The 22,225-nt window shown below is 30.6% G+C and overlaps 1 protein-coding gene across 2 annotated transcripts in view; it reads right to left on the reverse strand.

Annotated features, from left to right (window-relative positions):
- The window catches only part of LOC148281247 (lachesin-like), a 241,177-nt gene that overhangs the window by 164,703 nt on the left and 54,249 nt on the right, over positions 1-22,225 (reverse strand). The window lies entirely within an intron of this gene.

The following is a 22,225-nucleotide window of genomic DNA, read 5'->3' on the forward strand; positions in this document are numbered from 1 at the left end:
ATAATAATAAAAATATATTTAAATTATAAAATAATTTCAATTAAAAAAACGGATAAAAATAAAGAAGTTTATAAAAAAACATAAAAAATGAAGTAAATATACTCGTAACAAATAAAATAATAAAAAGTGAATAAAATATGTGAAGGAAATAACATAAATAAAATATGTCAAATTAATAAAATAACTAAACTAAATAAATAAAGCAAATAAAATAAATAAAACGAATGAAACCAATGAAACCAATGAAACGAATGAAATGAAATAAAATAAAAAAATGAAATAAATAAAAAAAGGAAACAAATAAAATAAACTAACTTGATTGTATATATTATTGAAGATAGCCTCACACATTTACTAAACAATCAACAACAGATGAAAGCGTTGAGGAAATGTAGATTTTAAAACATAAGCAGTATTTTGAATGTTACACAGTGTGCAAAGTGGACACTTAAACCAGATTATAAGTAAGTCCTGTACATGCCTGGACTTCCATATTGCCTTCTCAAAAATGTTATTCCTTTTCTGTTTCAACAAATTTAGATCTGAATAACTTCCAATTGAGGAAATCTAGCCTGTCTACAAACGTTTGTAACATTGTTAATTAAGTCGTTTTTGCTTCTAAAATATGAGATACTCTTGTAAAAAAAACTATATAAAAATTTAAAAAGATATTCTAAGATTGGAAAAGCATAAAACAGTCATCTAATATAAAATTTTTAGTTCAGCAAATATGACTTTTAGCCTTAGCAGGGCAGTAAAGATAACTTTAATTTTTTTTGTAATTGCTTTCTTATGATTTACCCAAAGATTTAAATTTTGCGGCCATTTTCAACGAGTTTAAAATGGGAATGTTGAGATAGAGCGGGGTTCAAACCTTGGACCTTTAATCCATGAGTCCTCAACTCTATTCTCGCGACCACGACCCGGTTCAAAATTGGAAATATCGTCCCAGGTAATTTTACCTGGAACCTTAAATTTTAATTGACTTAACGTAAATAATTTATTGACAAGTTAATGAATAAAATTAATCAATGCTATTTACTGCACCTTGAGTAAGTCGCGTTAAGTTGGGATTTAAGTCATTTTAAACCCAGTTCAATCAAATTTTTAAAATTATGTAATCACGCACCGACTTTTTTGTCTACCGGTTTTGAGACGTGCCCGTCTTTTTATCGGATCAGTAATTATTTATTTATTTTTGCAACACAACAGGCCAGGAAGCCCAATTACAGTGGTGAATTACATTACAGAACACCCAGGCTTGAGAAAAATAACATTTTTTTTTTGTTTTCTCACCGGGAATCGAACCCGGAACCTTTCGTGTGTGAGTCAAGCGTCTTGACCACTACACCACGGAGGCCACCATTATTACCGGGTTATACCAAAATACATTACCCACTATACACCTGCGCCATAGTAGTTGTTGCGCAAACATATAAACCCAACGTGCTGACAGAACACATGATGTTAGTAGCTAATTAAATCACCAGTATGCACCATTTTTTGTTTTATTTTGTTGGAAAAATGTTTTAAGGAAGGGTTTATGTTAAAGGGAGGGTGGAAGGAGGAACATCGAATTACTAGGATATTTACGATACTATTACAATGGTACAATAAATAATGGGCTGTTGAAAGGTTATTTAATTATTGATTTTTTTCAACTGCGATTATTTCTCCCACAAAATCAAACATTTTAAAGAAATCAGTGCTCGTTGGTATTGGCTACTAGCGTCATGTATTCTGTCAGCACGTTGGCTTTATATGTTTGTGAAACTCCTACTGTAAAAGTGTAAAGAGAGTACTGCATGTTTTTCTTTTATTGAAAAAATATCTAAATGTTGATGTCCTCACAAAGAGACGGGTACGTCTCGAAACCGTTATACATAAAAAAATAGTATGTGGTTATGTACAATTATTTACTGATATTCAAGAAAATGTTTGACTGCAAAGTTAGTATTTTAAATATTAATGGAAATCACTCAAATTATTGGGAATAATAGTATTATTGTGAACGTAATTAATAAGATGTGTTTCTTCTATAATCAGAGCCACAATTACAATTGAAAGTAAACAGGGTTATCTTCTATAAGGTAAAGCATAATTACTTGTTTTGAAATGTATATGTTGTTCAATTACATGTTACCGACGAAGATACCTTATAAAAAGTTAAATTAACATATTCGCATTTATTGACAATTGAAGATAACTTTGTTAACTTCTCATAGTAATCGGGGCCCTGGTAAGTAACAACAGTAGAAACCATGACCAGAGTCGTCTGGTTCTGAGAATTACAAATGATTTATTGTCGTTTCAAGCCCGAAGAATATAGTTAAACTATATAATTGAATCGGTCATTTGAGAAACCCCATTAGTCAATCGTTGAAAGCCCCGCCCACTAACAAATTGAAGAATTGTATTCTGACTCCTAACGAATGAACAAAATGTTTTTTTTGATGGAAAGTATTTGTTTTAAATTTTTTTCTGACCCCCAACACAAGTCCAATTATTTAAAAAAATGCACATTTTAAGGAGTAACAGGAAAGAATTTAATTGGGATCCATAAACTTTTTTACACACAAAAAACATCATTTTTTTATGCATTCTTGCCGAATTCAACCCTGGTAGGTCGATGAATAAAACATTTATTTTCCTATTTTTTTTTACGGATTAGATCGATGATTTTAATATTTACGATCACGCGCAGCGCAAAGATCTACATTTCTCTGAAAACCGCAGGTAAATCGGTTAAGCCGTTTAGGAGTTTAGTGACATCACATGTTCAAAAGAATTATATACGAGTATATAAAGATACGCACGCACACGTTTAAGAATGAACCATAATTTGATATGTTTGTTTATCATTTAGAAAATTTGCTGATTTGTTTTTCAACCACATCATTATTATGAAATTTAATCATTGCTTCCGAAAAATAAATAAATTTTTAAAAAATCAATTATTTTTTTCATAATTAACCTTTTCGATAAAACAATGGTTTTAAAGTGCGTTTCAAGTCAGTCACATCCACCAAAAGCCTGACTTATAGAGTTCCTCAATTTAAATTTCACAGAGTTCTAGGAAGGACTGTAAAGGGTTGTCAGCCGCCAGATTTCGTGAATCCGAAATAAAACCATTTTATATACACCACCAACGGCCATGATTTAATTGTTTTTTTTTCCAGTTCTTATTATTGAACCAATAAATAGAAAGATACGCAGAATCTCCTTTATTTATTACTTTTTTCCAAAAGGTCAGGAAGCCCAATCACAGTGGTGAATTACGGCACAAAATACCCAGGTATGAGAATCTCAATTAATTTTTGTAATCTCAGAGGGTATCGAATCTGGAACCTTCCATGCGTAAGTAAAACATCATTACCACTACACCACGGAGGCCGCATCATTTCAGTCTTGTTCAATAGTTATAGTTATCTTGATTAAGTAACTCAATATCCCTAATGGTGCTAAGGTATGTTTTATATGGAACAGAAAGTTTGCCCATATTCTGTTCTAAAAGAAGACTGCTGTATCTCTCCTTAGCATAAAAATCGCCATCATCATTCCCTTTCTCTGTCCGATGATGTATAAGTTACCGCATTGGTACACCAATCGCAGCATAACTTGACATCTTTTGTCACATGAATGTAAGATGATCAGTTTTACGGTTCAGGTGCCAGTCCAGGTACTATGAAATATTCTGGTGTAAAAATGCCTTTGCATTTTTTAAAATTTGTTTATTTTTTCATACATATATTATTTACATAGAAATATAATTACAAAAATACACTTTAGAAAAATAGATCTTAAAATTAAGCTACAACATGAATTGGAAAAAATGCCCACAAAGACTGCAGCGTCTGAGCGTGAGCCATTCCTTTTTTAATTATTAAAAAATTTATAGCACATATATATGGTATGACATAAAAAAATGTTTCATGTGAACCATTTCAAAAATCAAACTCGAGACCTCTTGCGTGGTAGGCACACGTGCTGACCACTAAACCACGAGTATAAAAAGGGTCCGATTTTTTTTTGTAAGGATACTAGCAGCATATTCAAGTACGTATGTATGTGAACATATTTTTTTAACTAAAAAATGGTTGACGGATAATCCCTCTGTGGTGACGTCACCATTTATAACGTAATTAAAACTAGCGATCGCCGCAATTCCAAATCCGGGTCGATTCCATTTTTTAAATATTTTTATATACTTATGAATAGTTGAGTTTGACTGGATTCTCAACTTTTATTATTAGATTTTTAGTTTGCATCATTTTTTTAAACGGTTTTTTGGAAGTGATTTATATAAGAATCCATCGAATAAAAAAGTGACGTGGCAGATTTGCTCATTTTTTTACAGTGTTTATAATATAGTTTACACTTTTCGTCATCATCATAGCCCTGTTTGCACTCAAAAGTAAATAGGATACTGCATTGTTTTACTAAATGCAGCATTCATCGATCATCTTTTACACAAAGGTAAGGTGGTCAGCCTTACGCTTCATCTGCCAGTCTAGAAACGTGAAATAGTGTAGTATGGAACCACCTTTTTAATCAATCTTTTTTGACTACCTTCTTAAAAATCGACCCCGGGACCTCAAAAATGGTAGGCAAACGTGCTAACCACCACACTACGAGGCAAAATTATGTCCATTTGATTTCCTAATTTAGGATTTGTATCTGAGAATAGCCATTGAGTAAAACCTCGTCCAGGATTCTGGTTCTAATACACACACATAACTGTATTAACTTTTATGTGGCTATATAACACAAGTCTACACAAAATACAAGATTTGATATAAGTTTCTTCTTTTTTCAAATGACGAAGTTATATTTTTTGTAATTTCCTATCGGGCATTTTTAAATCGAATTTGGAAAGCTAAATTGATATAGAAATGCAGGATATTAATTTTTAAAATATTTATCATTGCTATAAAAAAAAAAAAAAATGAATGAAAGTGATGCCAATTCAACAATCAATCTGTTATACAACTAATAACAAGAAAAACTGAGACTCTGTTTAGTGGCCATTGTTTGTCTGCAACAGATAACAGTATCCGGATATTACGAGAGATACATTTACTATGCACAGGTAAGAAAAATATCAGTCATGTTTGTTTTTCTCATTCATTCAAATCTGTCGGTTATTGACAATAGTAACAGCAATAAGAGTTTAAAATTATACTATAATTTTTATAAATTATGGAAAAGGCAAAAAATCAGCAGATAGAATTAAAAAACTTACCCTTATTAGTCCCCTTAGTTGGACCCTGTACATTGTAATAAAACAATAAAAGTTTTCATAGAATAGAATTTTCTCTTACAGTACACCGCCAACACATGTTTGAATAATTAGTCCCACTTTGTTTCATTGAAATATTACGTATTGTATCTCTTTCAACTTATTTTTAAATGTACCTACACTTAAGATAATATTTAGTTTTAAATACATTATTCTTACTCTGTAAAATTTTTACCAGCCTGAAGATGCCTATTAAAGGGAGAAAGCGCTAATTGGTCGAAAAAATATGGGGAATTTTACCAAGTATTTATAATACGTAACTTATACATAAATAAAAGTTATTACATCATTCCGTTATTTGTTCAATGTAACGCTACGTTATAGCACGTTCCCAAATATTTTTTTAGCACAGAAACCATAAGATTTATTTATTTATTTATTATTTCACGTTTTACATGAAACTTTAAAAAAAAATATTAATACTTCACTGGGCACAACTCATGTCGAGGCATTTATTCACATGATTTCATATATTATACTTATAGTGTCTAAAAAATATATAAAAAACACATGTAAAATATTAGATATTTACATTTAAATCCACACAAATGTATGTATATAAATGTAGGATTTAGGTGTTGAGGGTTTGGTTGGAGTTCCTACCCCAGTTAGAGATTGACAAAGAAGACACGAGGTTGCTGTTTAATGCGTATTTATTACATGGCGAATAAAATACAGCACTTGGTTGTGTAGCAGGAACGTAGCGGCGATGATGGGTAGAAGTAACTGCACTTGAACTACATGCTGGAACTGTGTGATGTCGTCGAGCTGGTCTGACGTGAACTGAACTGACTGACTGATTTTCGCTGCGTCCTCTGGTCTCTTTATATACGACGTTCCTTTGTAGTTCATTTTTTCATGGTAGGGACGATGTGAATGTACTGTAGAACAATGCCCTCCGATTTCATGTGAAATACTCAGAGTTGCATTTTACGAATGTATAGGATTCGATTGAAAATGATGACATTGCATCGTCGGTCATTAGTCTATTTAAGGTGAACTAATTTAACACGTGTGTGTCATCGACTATGGACTATGGACCCTACATATATAATAGTAAGAGAGAAAAAAAATATTTAAAAAAGAAAGAAAAAGAAAACAACATTATATTCTTAGTACAGCTCACACATTTAACTACTGTGCAGACATAAGGCCAAGTAACAAGCTACTGTCAGCTCCCGGTGACATCCGCACAAATACATATAGTGTTTTTCTGGGTTATTATGCCGTGTTTGTGGTCTTTGTATTGCCATTGTTGTTTGTATTGTTTTGGCAATACAAAGCCCACAAACACGGCATAATAACCCAGAAAAACACTATCTGTATTCTGAAGGCCGTGAAAACCTACGAACTTTGATCCGAACAAATGCCAAATATACGAGTATATGACATATATTCATAGAGACACTGTGTGGATACAAACACAAAACACGAAATGCAAAAATTATTATATATTAACAAGTTTACTGCTTTTTTTATTAAGAATTTTATAAGATTTTTTTAATCAAAATTTGTTCTCATGTTAAGTTTCTGTCCCATATAAATCGGGCTTAACATCCAGAATATGTCCCCATATCCAGGTACAGGTACCAACTGGTAACAACAAGCGAGGAAGACTCCACTAAAGTTATTCCCTTTGATAAATTGAATTATCCTGTCATGTAATCAATTTGAGTATACCAGTTTAGGTACTTCCTGGAAGTTAGTGTACCTATATTCAAATATCGGGAAATATAAATAACTTAAGTTTAATTATATTTTAAAATAGGATTTGCATCAAAAAAGTGTATTTAATTGTGAATTAGTTTGTTTTATTCACTTTACTGTTTACTCTGCCCTGATGCTGCAAATGTAATTGAAAATAAACACAACTTTCCATCAATGAAAGAGTTCAGATGGCTCGGTTTAATATTCTTGCTCAAAATAATATCTAACTATTTATCCTTGCTCGGGTAAACCTTCATGTTTCTCACCGTAACTTGCGTACCAATGCTGCCTTTGCTGTGGAAAATTTTAGAACTTTTCTATTCAATTCATTTATTTAAAAATAACATGTACATTACAAACTAAAATTCAAGACGTACATATTATACAAAGAAAAAAATGCATGAAAGAGACTCTTTCATTTCATTTCATTTCATTTATTTATTCAGATATTTAGAACATTACAGAAAAAAGACCCAATTCATTCTAAATACAATAATAGATCACAAATTACAGTAGATACGAGTAGTTATGTTATTAAAATAATATAACAAAATGTAAAAAGAAAAATTAAAAGTTAGAAAATGCTTTCCTAAGGGAACGCCCACTGTCGTGAAATATGTCGTTAAAGTAATAGGAAAATTTTGCTCAGGAAAACCCAAATAGATTAACATCCAGAGCGATGTTGTTTAGCATGGCGGTAGCCCTTCCAACAGGCATAACAATCGGCAAGTTGGTCATGTATATTGGAAAATTAAACAATCCATGCTGACGCTGTCTAAGGTATTTATCCGGTACATAAAAGCTAATGCTCCGCACAATTTCAGGGTTGTCAATAATACCGCGCAACAATCGAAAGAAGTGCGTAGTTAAATACACATTAATTCTGGTCTTCCAACTGCTGTAACCAAGCAAACCCTGTAGAAACTCGGTCGGGTAGAGCCAAGGATAATACCCGCATTCTCTCGTGTAGAGATATCTCAAAAACTTTTTTTGGATGTTCTCTATTATAAGAGAGTATTTTTCCTCTCTGCTAAGGATCCTCAGAACAGTGAACAAAATCTCACTAAACAGAACTGTCGGTGTTTTCCTAAAGCAAAGACAAGCATTCTAGGCGGCCCCCGTGGTGTAGTGGTCAAGACGCTTGACTCACGCACGGAAGGTTCCGGGTTCGATTCCCGGTGAGAACACAAAAATTAAAAATGTGATTTTTCTCAAGCCTGGGTGCTCTGTGATGTAATTCACCACTGTAATTAGGCCTCCTGGCCTGTTGTGGTGCAAAAAAAAAAAAAATTGTAAAATTGTAAATTGTAGAGCTTATGGTGTTATTACTCCTGCTGCACCTTGGCAGCTACGGAGCACATATACACATATCATCATTGTCCTCATTTCTTCTTAGTGGTGGATAGGGTACTGCGTTGGTAAACCAGATGCAGCATAGTTTGATTTTATGTTACCTGAGCTAAGACTGTATCAATATACACTTAACGTGAAAGTCCAGGAACGATGAAGTATTGCAAACTGAACAATCTTTAAAAGCAATAATCCATACAACCAGCCGTAGGTGCTCAGTTCGAGAATTACAAGCGCAAACCGATACCGTCCGTTACACGTTAGTTATTAAACTTAAACCCAAACCATTAATTTAGAACACTTTTATTCTATGGAATGGAACAAAATTACACCAATCAAGTCACTTTATTGCTCCTTGGTTAGAAGTCGTTTAGAATATATTTCTCCAGTCTGGTCGCCCCATTATCGTGTACATTCTGATTCACTCAAGCGCGTTGAGATAAAATTTCTAAAATATATTAATTTTTAACTTTATATTCCAGCTGCTTTATTTAATTAAAATCAATTGTTATCTTCAGCAAATCTTTTAAGACTTTCTGATAGAAGAATCCTAACTGACCTAATATTACTTTATAAAGTGATCAATTCATTAATTGACTGTCCTGATTTGCTGGAGTTGGTGTGTTTCCATGTACCTGGTCGACATACCACCAACAGATCTCCTTTTTGTTCTGCAAGTTTTAGGACCAATTATCACATGCACTCGCCTATCCTTCAGCTCCATAGATATGGCAAACAGTATGAGGACAAGGCTGATATATTTGGTTCTGGACTTGATAGTTATAAAACAATTTCTTTTTTTCTCTCGCAATATTATTCTTACACTTTTCATGGTATTTAAAAATGTTTTTCCTTTTTTTGTCTTTTCATATTTATGTATTTATTTCGTTAATATTTTTTGTTGGTTATGTGTATTTACCTACGTGTTACTATTGTTCTAGTTGTGCAATTTTATAATTTTTTGTTGTATATTTATGTATGTATTTTTTCCATATTTATGTTTAATATATGTAAAAGGCAATTTATGCCGTTTATGTAAAAATAAATAAAGGGCTTCTCTAGCGAATTATTACTTTTAGCTAAATACAAAGCTGTTTTATTTTGATTTTTACTGTAAATTATAACCACGATATTAATGCTAGGAATGTAAATTTTATACCCGAAATGTATTCCTTTGCTGGAGTATTTATTTATTTTGGCCCTATTTTTTTTACTTCTGTCCATATTAGCTCTCAATATTACAGAAGTTTTGAAATTTCACGTGACACGTAAAATGAGTCGTTAAAAAAGTTATAAAAAAATATACGACTCAAAGTCTGAACTGCTTGTAATAATAAAAATAACGTGAGAGGGGATTAAACCAATAAATGCTTCAAGCATGACAAGTTTATGACAATATTTTTGACGATTATAGGCATAATAAAACGTGTCCAAATATTGAAATCCGAACACCGTATTATTTGGGCTGAAAAACATTAGGAGTGCATCTAATTTTATCGCACATGAGCAACAATATTGCCACAAGTTTGAAATATTGTTATTTTTATGTTAAATATATCATCGGTTGACCGGTAAAACTCATTAACTCTAGTATGACTCTAGTATAACTTGAGTCTATATAGGAAACAAGACTTGATATCTCTCTTATATTTTTTGATGGTGAAATCAAATTTTTTGTGATCTCCAAATCGTCATTTTCACACCGGATTTAGTAAGTAAAATCTATGTTACCATGCATAGTTTTAATGTTAAAATATTTCCCCTTGCTATGCGAAGAATAATTAAATGAATAAATGTGATGCCAATACATCAATAAATCTGTTTACCTGTATAAAAAAAAGCACAAGGATAGGACTTATAACAAGAATATTAAAACGTTATGTTCTAACCAGTGTTTGTGTAAAAGAGATAAAATCATCCATTTCAGATCAGTCATTTCTGTTTCTATCATTCTTTAAAATCAGTCAGTTATCAGTAGGGCGCGGGAGTGCAGACAGATAATTTCCTCGATTGCAGTTTTAAATCCAAAGTAACCTACCAGATCGTGACCGGACAAGTATCGGCACAGCAGCTGACGGTGCCACGACAGAAGAACTACTATGAAGATTGAACAATGGGGAGTGTAGTACCAAAACTGTATAATTTAATTCCAGCTGATAATTGTGAGGAAGAAGACATAAATTCATTTAAAAAAATAGTCAAAAACTTATAAAAAACAGCAAGTGAAACTTAAGTGTGCACATAAATATATTTTATTCTTCATTTATTATCAAACTATGTACTTACCTTTTATAAATTAAAAAAAAAAAATTAACCCGCAGACAAGCTTCGGCTCTGAGAGAGCAAAAATACAATTATGTATGTTACTTATTTGTTAAAAAAAAAAAAACTTAAAAAAAATAAAATAATAATAATAACCGGCGCAATTATGGTTAGTAATTTATTGTACTATTACTGGGCAAAATTAAATTTATATATATTTTATAAATTATGGTAGAAGAATTTTAAACAGTATGTCTCAATCTTTTTTTTTAATGTCTGTACTTTAAAATATTCCATATTTTGTTTAATGCAACACGAAGTTACAGCACAATACAAAAGCTTAATACAAATTTTTAATAAAATAACTTTATATCACAGTTCTATATTTTTCAACAACAGCTTTTTCTAATCGCATAATGGGCTTAGTGATTTTTGTTTATGCAAGATATTGTTGAAAAATTTAAAACTTAGTGACATAAAGTCATTTACTGTTAATATGTACATAATGAGTTTTATCTGTCCTCAAATGATATTTTCTATTCACACAACTAATGAAATAATTTGAAAAAATATTAATCTTTAGTTAATTCCAACAAATAATAGTGATACAGGACACAATCATTCGGTTTTCAATATGTTAGACCCTGACATAAAGGCGTCATCAGTTTCAATGTTTATAAGAAAATGATGAGCAGGTGGATAAGGAGTAGACCCTTTTTATTTGAGATTTGAGTATATACTCGTTAGATTAAAATGAACACAATCAAAAACTTAATATCAATGACTGTATTCACATCAAATTAGATAATAAGTACGGATAAATAATTATTTTTGTGTTCCGGTTAACATAAATTGTGAGGACAGAGAAATTTGATAAAAAGGTATTCAAACATTGTTTTCTTGCAAATGTCTCCCCGATACTGTGCGAAAAAGACAACTGCATGTCAGATCGTTTGTTAAAATAGATAAAATCTACGTTTTGTTGTCCCGTTTTCCGCACCTCAAAACTGAACCGATTTTGGTATTTTTTTAGACAGATTATCGAAATAAAATTTTCTTTATTAGTAGGTACGTTGTGCGTTTTTCAAAAAAGTTATATTTGTATTCCGTGCGCCCGAAAACAGCAGATAACACCGTGTTTTTTTACGGGTCCTTCTCTCCTCTCTTTGTAGTATAGTGTTTATTTTATAAATATTTTTTATTTTGTTAATCTTTGTTTTTAATTTGTGTATAAAATTGTAAGATTCAAGATGTCCATGTATTTGTAATTTTCTCAAACTGAATGGTTTAGGTAGGTAGGAAGAAATTGCTATAAGGCAATATGCCCGCTCTTAAATGTTTATACAAATATTGTATATTTATTTAAAGTGTTAAATAAAATAATAATAAGAATGGTGGATTTTACAGAGTGTAAAGTAATCACTTTAAACCTTTGATCCCTGACGGCACAAATTTGTTCTAGTGCAAAATAATTCATATGAGGGTATTTGAAGCAAACTTAGAAATCTCCATTGAAGAAGTGACTGAGATATTTACTACTCCTTTACAAGCCTCAATAGTATATTATAAGGGCGTAAGTATAGCTTATGAGCTCGCCAATACATGACAGATGACAGTAAACATAACCATAGAAAAACATAGCAGTTGAGCTCTTAGAAGTAAAGCAACGTGAATGCAGCAATGCTTGAACTACATGTCAATAATATTCTAATAATAAATAATATAATTTGGCCATACGGAACTTTAAAGCACACCTTGGTTTTATTACTAATAGTATTTTATCGGTTAGGAGGTGGAAAAGCCAAAAAAAAAAAACTAAGACGAACTATTAGCATAATTTGTATTTTGCCACGGGTCGATTAATATTTTTTATAGGTTATTAATGTTTTGATTTATAAAAGTAGATTGACGCCTTGTTAAAAAAATTTTAAGGCGTTGCCAAAACAAAAGTACTCGCTAGGTATTAAGCTTAAGCACACAAAATGCATAATTTATTAAACATCATAGATCCGCGAGCGATATTTGCACGTTTTATATTCATGGTATAAAGGTTAAATACAATAACTAAAACTCTACCAATGTTGGTTATCTTCGATGATGTTATTATTTAATAGTTTATCGGGACAAAATATTTTTTCATACTTTGTTTTCTTTCAATAATGTATTAATATTGTAATAATGTGTGTATTTTATTGAATTAAGACTCTTAAACTATGTAATAACAATTAAATTCTATGTTTTGTGAGTCTAATAAGTATATCCCGTTTAAAATTCGTGCGCTGATGTACGAATGACACGCTTCAACTGTGATTGGTGATTTCAATGCCAAACAGGTTGGCCAACATTACAGTAGAGAATAGACAAAAATTTGATAAAAAGTACCTAACTTCTTATTTTCATACCTTAACTACCAATCAATAACAATATTTTATTGTTGATTGTTAATAATTATTTGTATATTATTAAGATATAAATATCTTCATTATTAATTACAAAAAAATATTATTTCATAATGTCAAATGTTTTTACTTTACGATTAATTTAATAATTTTATGATAACATATTTTTAAAGTAATTCAGGAGTAATCTGTCTTTATTTGTTTTAAAATAAATCTGAGTGATTAAGCATCCTTTAAAATTTGAATTATTTCATTATAATAATAACGAAATCATATTTTGTTCGTTAAACCCTTTAAAAAAAGAGATTCACGGCGTGGCCGAAATATTGTAATAAAAACGAGGATCTTTTTGTTGAGTGACGTAAGCAGGCGCTACTCAGGGGCGACTTTGTGACGTGATGAAATTTATAATTTGAATATTTTTTTTAATTTTACATATCGTAGCAGAGATACGAAATTGCGTGGTGTTTCGAAATTTAACCTTGTAGGTAGCCGCCTTGTAACAATATTATTTTTGTATTTGTATAATTCCTATTTTAAAATGTTTATGTATTTATCGCTTTTCTTTAATTTTTATTTTTAATCGCCATCCGTTTTTTAGATTATGTTTGTAACACTTAAAAATATTTTTTTTCAAGTATTCAATGTTATTTTTGCATTTTAATTAATATTGTTAATATAAAGCGTATTATTATTTATTCTTATTTTCTATACTGTTTTTATTACAATCAATAAAAATACTTATTAATTTATGTATTTTTTCTGTTGTAGACAATCTATTATTACTCATCAAATTTCCATTGTCTGTTGATTTGTTTTCCAATCTTCTTTTTTTTCGATGTTTTTTTCTTCTCTAGGAAATTCAAAGACATTAAAATTTTTATTGTCATATATTGACGAGCTCACACGCTATACTTACCCCATTATAAGTATATCGTGTAGAAAAAATAACTCCTTTTTTGTACTGTAATTCCCTGAGATGGCGTGTAAAATTCATTTGTTCAACAATTTTTTTTTGTTCATGAAATTGAAAAAAAATCTTTCATGTGTAATTATTTTTAAGCTACAAAAAATAACATTCTTCAAGATATAAAAGTTCGAAAACTCTACTCTAACTATGTTCAGGAATTAAAAGATCAAAATCATAAGACCTGTAAATGCCTAGATTTACGTTCGCAAATAATTTCCTTATCGCAATTAAGATATTTTTTTTTTTTTTTTTTTTTTTTTATTTATTTATTATGTACATACAATATTACATTTTAGTTATTTTAAGACATTTTTGACATTTTTTTTTTTTTTACAGGACTCACCAAGCCAATGAATATGGCTTGTCGGTAAAGATCCTTTACAAGTAATCATATGATAGTCCTACATGGTTTTATAATAATAATTACTACTAACTTAGATATAGGGAGCGAAAAAAAAGTACATGTAATTGATGCTTTCAAAAAAAAAAAAAAAATATTTAGAAGATGTAAAAAAAAAGCAAAAAAAATAAGTGAATGATCACGCAATTTTAAGATAAAAAATAAATAATTACAGAACCGGAGTACCAAAATTTTAAACATAAGTGTTTACATATTTAATGGGCACAAAGCATTTTATTAAAAACATTATTTATTAACATATCCATATCTATATCTATATGTAAGTCTATATCTATATATCATCCTCATCCATATCCATACATATTTATACCCGTACATGCACACATACATATCCATACATACATATATACACATATATACACATACATACATACATACATACATGTGAACATACATATACACACACAAACATCCATGAAAATATTACTTAGTTATAAATTCTATTTTATGTATATCTATATTTACAAATATTTATTTATTAATTAATGAACAGAGTTACCAGGTTTAATAACCATATTTTTTGTTCCAGCTAGTACTCGTAGCTATTCAGTATCCACCTTTTTCATATACTAATAATTAAAACAGCATAATATGCTAAGAATGCTTGTTTTAATTTTTTTGTTAAATAAGGTAATAAGGAATTTACAAATATCACATTTTCAGCACTGAAATAAGCACTCAAATGTCCATATTTACTTATTTATTTATTAACTTGGCCTACTATTATACTAAATATATTTTTAAACCATCTCCTTTTTATCCTTTTTACATGCATTTCCGTCTTATTCTATTTTATTTACTGAAAGTTTATTTCTATTTTTCTCTATTTGGTTGGCTTCTGTTAAGTAATTGTTAAGATACTTGCCTCGCGCGGGAGGTTTCGCGTTGCTTGGGTGTTTTATGCCTTTAATCACTACTACAATTGGGACTTCTTGCCTGCTATGTCGCAAATCATATTAGGTATTATGATTTGAAAAATGTACTTCAGTTTCTTATCTTTAATCGGGGAAAGAAAAATACATAAATACAAGATAATTCAGATGTAAAAAAATAACTTCTTGTGCCTTTAAATAGCTAAAATACATGTTTTAGATAACATTATATATGTTTTTTTCTCGATGATGGAGCATTCATAAATAATTAATTCATAATACTTTCATAACAGTCCGTGAACTCGCGTTCAAAAGGTTAAAATAAGTAGTAGTCATCAGTGTTAGCGCCGCATCTTTCAAATATTATACTATTTTTTTATTTATATCCCTACAGAGATGAGGTAGATTTTTTTCAAATTCAGGATTATGGATATTCGAGCGTTTACAGGGCTTATGACCTGTCATTGGCTGGGTTAAGTGGCCACTTTAAGTACTACAACATTCCCCATTCCGCTTATTAGCGAATATCCACACCAGGTAACATTTTTGATTTTTGTATTTATGTTACAAATTGAGAAACCATCCACAAGCGAGTTGGAGCGCCATCTATGTATTGATATTGAAGTTAAGTATTTTAATTAAGCAGATTAATTAACAGAATGTTGTAGTATATAAAGTGGCCACTTAACCCAGCCAATGACAGGTCATAAGCCCTGTAAACGCTCGAATATCCATAATCCTGAATTTGAAAAAATTCTACCTCATCTCTGTAGGGATATAAATAAAAATATATACCTACTCCCCCTTGGGAGAAAATCCAGATTTGTGTGTGTACAAGTACACGTACCAAAAATAATGTTGTAATATTATACTATATTAAAATTGATAATATTTTTTTAAGTATATACCTCAATTTACGTAAACATATATATAAATAGACAGAATTAAGATTTTGAGTCAAACGCCTAGCAAAATATGGACTGGAACAAAACCTATTAGTGCTGTTGACAAGAACATTTACTTTGGGCATAAAATTGGGAAAATTAGTTCTAACTGCGAAACTGCTTAGACGGACTGGGTTAAGTTGGGCTGGTTTCGAAAAGGTGAAACACGATTTCAGAAATAAGGAAATCCCAAACAATCTGAAAGCCAACAGTTCTTGTGTTCTGCCGGTGACAACATACGGTCTTGAAACCATATCACTCACTGCCGAAAGTGTTCGCAAAATTAAGTGCACTCAGCGGTCTATGGAAAAACAAATGTTGGGTGTCTCCTTAAGAGACAGAAAAAATAATGAGTAGATAAGACGCCATACAAAGGTGACCGATATCGCAGAAAGAGTGAAAAGACAAAAATGGCAGAGGGCGGGTCATTTGGGGAGACAGAAGTTGATAGGTGGACCCCCAGAATGCTAAATTGGAGACCTTGAGAAAATAAAAGGAAAGTAGGGATACCACAGAGGAATTGGACTGACGACATCGTCGAACTCGTGGGCCGTGGATGGAAACAGAGTGCCCAGGACAGAAAAACATGGAAAGAGGCCTATATATAGAGCGGGGAGAAACGAGCTGATGAGAAGAAAAAGAAGAAGATATATATATGTACGAGTGTATAAATATATATTACAATACGTCTCCAATCGAAATACGAGTGTTAACGATGTTATTTTGTGATTCTAAAAACATCTTATTTCAATCGTTTGACCTTCACCAAGTTAATTTAATTTGAACAAACCCCAACCAGTACTTTTCCCGTAAATTAATATCATTATAATGAAGAAAATTGTCGTTTTACGTGATTGAAATGATTACACAACCACATTTAATAACACACTACGCGCAGAATAAAATAATATGTAATGTCATGTTAATCTATTCTCTGTATACATTCGTAATAAGTGAATAAATTCTTAATACCGCTAGGGGAGCTAAGGTGTCGCTAGGGGAGGTGTAGGTTTGATGTTCGCATGGAATTAATTAAGGAAGGCTTGTTACAAACCCGCATATTCAAGGTATGCAGAAACACCTTTGTGTGGATAATAATATTTAATATAAACCTCCTACACACAGAGAAGTAGACTGATTAATCAAATATTAAAATCTTCATACTCCATAGAATAGTCCGATTTTAGAACAACTAAATTAACACAATACTCTGCCTCGGGTGTAGTGTTCAGCGCGTTTGCCTATCGTGCCTCGGGTTTGATTGCTGACATGGTTGACATGAATTTTTTATTTCAAAAGATGTTTTTACACCATAATATTTTATAGTCCCTGGACTGGTACTTGAAGCGTAAAACTAATCATCTTACCTTCATGTTACAAAAAAAGATCAAGGTACTCTGCAATTAGTATACCAATGCAGTACCCTATGCACCATTAGATGCGGAAAGGGGATGATGATGTTAAAATAAACACAACTTCATACGAATTCTGTGACATTTTTAGTCTATTTTTATAAACACGTTTTTCTATCATAACGCAACTCCTTTATTTTTTAATAGGTAAACCATTATGTTTAACAAAATGGGTTGTTTTGTTTTATTCACACCCCATTTTATCAATTTCGACGAAAACGCAAATATGAGTCAACACTAGTATTTTTTTCACACATTCCAGTTTTATAGTGAAAATGTTTAGTAATAGTTCATTGTAATTTATTGTAGAAATAAAAGACGAGTGATACCGAAGACAGTCATTAGGTTCACCGGTACAAAGATAATTAAAAACTTGAGCCACAGGAATATATGTATTTGAACTCATTAAAATAACATTATTTACTATTTTTTTTACCACGTAAAACTTTATTAAAATGTCTTTATTTTTTTGGATTGTTATACTTAATTTTAATCATGTATCATACGTAATTATTATTTATTTTAAGTGACTATTATTTTCGTAGTTAGTATTATTACTTATTTTTTGTTGTCAATTATTTGGGCTTAGCACGGTCACAGCCTAAAAAGTCATAATAATTTAGTGAATAGAGTAACAAATGTAATCGATTGCAAATATAAAAAAATAATTATGAAAAAAAAATAGTATACCTGTTTTTGCATAAACATAATGAATTTTAAAGCAAAATATTGTTATTCTTAATTTGTGGATTTAGGTATCATTGGCCTTATATTTTTTTCATGAGTCTTTTTTAAAAATTTTGTATTACATAAAACATTTAATTAATTAATTGTTTAATCGGATTTCAATGAATACTGGTATATGCAATATTTCATAATCATAGAAATAAAACGCTTATTTCTTAATCCGATTTCAAAATAATTTTCATTTCAAATTCAAGAAAATATAAATAATTTTAATTTGCGCAATGTCTCGAAATATTTGGTGCTCGAGACTTGTAATTATTCTGGGGTTTAGATGAAATAGTCTCAAATTGGCTTCGCTATTTGCCTTTGTCATATTAATAATCAACCATGGATCGAGAATAATATTCAAAACACAGCACGTGCTACTCCCGACAACCATTCCTGAACTAATGTGTTGGTTGGAAGGTGGTTGTTTCAAGCTCCAATCCCAATAAATACAAACCCACTCAATTAAAACAACATATTAAGCAATACGCACGGCATTAGTGACACAAATAAAAAATGGCTATCTAAATTACTTTTTAATCGATTAAACCTGCATTTAATGGTATATATTTTTTTTTATCTATTTAGGCTCAACGATCATTTTCACATCAAAGTCCGTACTCGTACATACGTTGGGCTAGTAAACGGGACCAAAAATATGGATAAAGTTTACAGGTTAGGTTTTTTTTATTCTGTATTGGCTATTTGATGAAGATACATCAGGTAATAATTTTTAAAAATGGTCATGTCCACTTTTGTTCAATATTAATAAATGTGATTTTTAGGTTCTGAAGTTTCCATTTAAAGCAGAACAGTAAAGGGGTTGACCAAATTGGAAATTGAGCAGTCTAAAAACCTTTAATTTATTTGCAAATAGAAGTTATAATCATACATTTGAAGCAAAAGCGATGCTCGAAAATAAATGTACGAAAACGTTCGGGATTGTTTTTTTGGATTTGGCCGTTTTTGAACATCATTTGAACTCAGTAATGCAGAAAGTAGCCAGTCCACAATTAAAGAAAACATAAAAGGTATCGGTATTATCGGGGGCAATAAGATCAATGCTATGTTTTGCTTAAAACAATCAGACCGCTTCCATACAAAAAACTGTAATAATCACCGTCAAAAAATAGATTCGATTACAAAAACAGCATTTCTTAACTCGCAGAAAATACTCACAGCACTAAAGAAATATTTTACGGTACTTTAAAAATCATTAAAACTGGTCAAATTTAAAATGAGATTCTTGTTTGTAATATAAAAAAACTAATGTATTTCACTGTTGTGTAGATTTGATTATTCACTCTTTCGACAAAGGTGCTTATCTCAATTTTACTTATTTATGTCTGGTTTCTTTCATTCTGCATAACTACGTTAATTTGAAACTTTTTTTTTATGTAACTTTTTGTACATAATGTAAATTGTACATTGCGGGGTTTATTGGCAAATGTAAATTTCTTCCAACCAACCAATGAAGTTGGTGTTTTATTACATGATTCAAATCAGAAAACATGTTCAATAGATATAACATATAAATAAAAATGCTAAAAATATATCTACGAAAATAAAAATAACTGTATTTGTGTATTTATGATCTAAAATCAATATAATAAAGTAAATGACCACAAAGTTAGTGCTTCAAATATAAACTGTATAAAATCAATATAATTACTCAATGGGGAAAAAATAGAGGAAAGAGGAAAGAGAAAGGAAGAAAGGGAGAAGAAATACCCCCCGTTGGCCCGGATTAGTTAAAAGGCAGTATGTGACAAGAAAATTTATTTTTTGAACATATAAAGTGTGTATAATATTATGTACTGTATGTAACTTTGCATGCGTGAGTATTTGTTTTATGTATGCATGTAAATGTGCCAATGTATGTGTGTGTATGGATGACACAGTGTGCATTCGGTACTTTTGTTTATGTAAACAAAATATAAGTTATGCAAAATAATTCATTAGTGAGTACTCCAACAAAGTATGCAATCTGAATTTTAATCATATTTAAAAAAGATCCGCTTGTACACAAAATTGTTTCATAAAATAAATAACATTTTTCGTGAACTCGCTCATAATAAACACAGTTGTGTATTTATTTTGCAGCGATCACGTGAGAACTGCGGCCGCATTTTTGTATTGTCCCAGCGTTCTCTCCTGCGCGGTCGAGGCTTTTAACTGTTCACGGAGCTGGGACAAGACAATATTATCCTATTTTTTTATTATTTTTTATTAAGTTTTAATTTTTTTTTTTATTTTATTTAGGAAACATACAATACAATGACATAGTTTGATAGTATACGGAATTAGACTTAACTCTAATGGACCAGTGAAGATTCCATATTATATAACATGCTTAGGTTATCAATGAACTATTTTAATGTTCTCAAGTACAATAATATTATAAGGGAAAAAAGCATATATGAAAGTAGTCTTATTTAAAAAAAAAAATTATGTTCATAGTTTCTAGTTACTATTTATTAAAATAGAAATAATACTAAAATAAAAAATACTTTCCAAAAGTAATTCAAATGTCTATGTCTATGTGTAAATGATACTTTGCTTAGTTTTAGTTACAGTTCTTATCAAAATAAAATTAAAATAATGTCACTACAAAAATAAATATATTATGTATTTACCTAACGTTAGAGCAAATGAGGGTATAAACTATAACGTTTTTGATTACCGTAGGGAACTGAAATGGCTCAAAATTAGACAGCGGAGAGACTATCACTCCCTGTCACTTCTGTTCAATGTACTTCATAGTCCTAACGCTCCTATATACATGCGTGAAAAATTTCAACGCTTATCAGTTCATGGTTTACCTCTTCGTTCTAATTCTCAAGACACTCTCTTAATACCCATCCACAATTCCTCTTTCTTCTCTAACTCATATTGTGTCTATGCGGCTCGACTGTGGAATCATCTCCCATCCACCATCAAAGATGTTATTACATTATCTGTGTTTAAATCACGTCTGAAGAAACATCTCCTTTCTCTTCCTTAATCTCTCCTCTTTTTTTTTTTCTCTTTTTTCTCATTTAGTAATAGTTTTGATTTAAGGTAATTTATAAACAAAAACGTTTATTTCTATTTTTTATATATCCTTAGATTTCTTTTTTTTTCTATTGAATATGTTCTGTAACTTGAATTATAAAAATAAAACTTTTATTTTATCGGTTGGTTTAAAGAAATTGCCTTTTGATAATAAACCCGCTAATGTATAAATAACAAAATGTACAAAAATTTAAATAAATAAATATAAATAAATAAGAGGCAAACTAAGAAATCTCCGCCAAAAATAAAAAAATAGTTATTGATTCCAAAATAAACTATAAATAAAAATTTACCTCCCTCCAAATAATAATGTAATTCAAAATCTTGCAAAAGCATATTTCAATTATACATACTACCTGACACCGCAAACTTAACATCCTCCATTGAGTTAGTGAAGCATAATTAGAGATCTCACAAATCTTTTTTTGAAGTTTTTCGCAAATATGTCAGTAACTCCTTCAATGGAGATTTCTAAGTATGCTTCCAACACCCTCAAATACGTTATCTTGTAAAGGCAAAAATTTCCACGGTTTTTTTCAACTTTTGGTGCTGCTTTTTAAGTTTGGGAAAAAAACGTACAAAACTAACACCCAATACATACAACTAGAATTTGACAAATTGAAATTGCCAAACTTCTTTCTTAAAACTAGAGAGTGTCTGTGATATATTCGGTTGAGAGGTGGTATACCAAAATCTTCCCCAAGGGTTCAAGGGTGTTTAAGGTGTGTCAGAAGACGAACAGAATATTTAGTAGGTCACGTGACAGGGTTTCTAGGACAATACATTTAGAAACTAGGAAACTA

Source organism: Micrasema longulum, unplaced genomic scaffold (assembly GCF_059751315.1).
Source record: "Micrasema longulum isolate JH-2025_06_02 unplaced genomic scaffold, ASM5975131v1 h1tg000482l, whole genome shotgun sequence".
NCBI classification, from domain to species: Eukaryota; Metazoa; Arthropoda; class Insecta; order Trichoptera; family Brachycentridae; genus Micrasema; species Micrasema longulum.